Genomic DNA, 1,597 nt, shown 5'->3' with positions numbered 1-1,597 from the left:
TCCGGTGGCTTCTGGGAAATGCAGTCCATCCGGAATAGCCCCGGCTGCAGGGAACCCGCGGTGCTCCGTGTGCGCAGGCGCAGGCTTGTGTCGGCGGGCGGCCGAGGTAGACCCCTATCCCGAAGGACCGTGGTTTCAGGTGGTCCTGCGAAAGTGGAAAAGGAGAGTGGAATCGGAGTCTAGGATGTAGAGGGCAGAGCAGGCGGTTGCTGACTTCAGAGCCTCAGACCTGCGTGCAGAAGGAGGAGAAGGTGGTGGGCTCCTGGGTAGGGTAGTCCCCTAGGTGTGAGCTCTGTGAGGACAAGGTCTTTATAGTCTTTCACGCCCCCGCCATCAGCACCTGGAGTAGCACCAGGAGCACAGCAAGCGTTAAGTGTGCATTTGTTTTAAAGAAAGAATGCCTGGGCATGGGTGGGTGTGTTCGAGTCTTCATTCTCTGTGACATTGTGGGACCCACTGTGTGTCTGTAACCGCGTATGTGGTTGTGTTTCTGTTTGTGGTTTGTTTCGTTGAGTGTGGATGCGAAAATGGTTTATGTTTCAGATTTTGAGATATTATACGATTTGTTAAGCACACTTCCTCCCCGCTTCTTCATCCCACCGCGAAATTCCACATGCCCAGTAATTTGCCTTTCTCTCCATTAAAGGCCCAGTCTGGCTGACTTGCCGAAGACACATCCTTGCAGGGCAGACTCATCCATTAGGCACAGTGGGCAAAGTGCCTAGGGCCCACAATACTTTTAGGGGCCCACAAGTAAAAGTCTTTAAATGTCGGAAATAAACATTAAGTTTTAGGTCAAAGAAATGTTTAATTGGAAGAAATTATTTATCTACTATTAATTTATTATTATTACTATACCTGAACAGTTGTAAAATACTGTTATGTTTATTTTATGTTTCATGGAAGAAGAGGCCGACGAAAGTCATAATGCAGCCATGCATCTTAGCCAAATCAAATCAGATTTCAATCTAGCCTTAATCCTCTCCCAACTCCCCACTGGAATTTGTGAAAACACCACAGTACCTGCTGACCTTAGGTGAACTGCGGTGAACTCTGAGCTTCCCTCTGATACCAAAGCCAAATAAGGACACTACCTCAAGAAGACAAGAGAAAACAAGCGTTGGTGAAGATGTGGAGATAAGGGAACTCTTGTACACCATTGATGGGGATGTAAATTGGTGTATCCATTGTGGAAAACAGCATAGAGGAAAAATTCAAAAATAGAATTACCTGACATTATGACACTAATTCTACTTCTGGGTATATATTGAAAGTAAATGAAAACAGGAAATTGAAGAGATATGCACTCTCATGTTTATTTCAGCATCATTCACAATACGGAAACAACCTAAGTGTCAACAGATGAATGGATAAGGAAGTTGTGGCATATATACAATGGAATATTATTCAGCTGTGAGAAAGAAGGAAATGCTGCCATTTGCAACAGTATGGGTGGACTTTGGGGGCATTATGCTAGGCGAGATAAATCAGACAAAGACAAATACTGTATGATATCACTTATATGTGGAATCTAAAAAAAACAAACTCATAAATATAGAGAGTAGAATGATGGTTATCACAGGTTGGGGGAGGGGTG

This window comes from Camelus bactrianus, chromosome 9 (genome assembly GCF_048773025.1).
Source record: "Camelus bactrianus isolate YW-2024 breed Bactrian camel chromosome 9, ASM4877302v1, whole genome shotgun sequence".
Classification (NCBI taxonomy): domain Eukaryota; kingdom Metazoa; phylum Chordata; class Mammalia; order Artiodactyla; family Camelidae; genus Camelus; species Camelus bactrianus.
Note: the sequence above shows the minus strand (reverse complement) of the source record.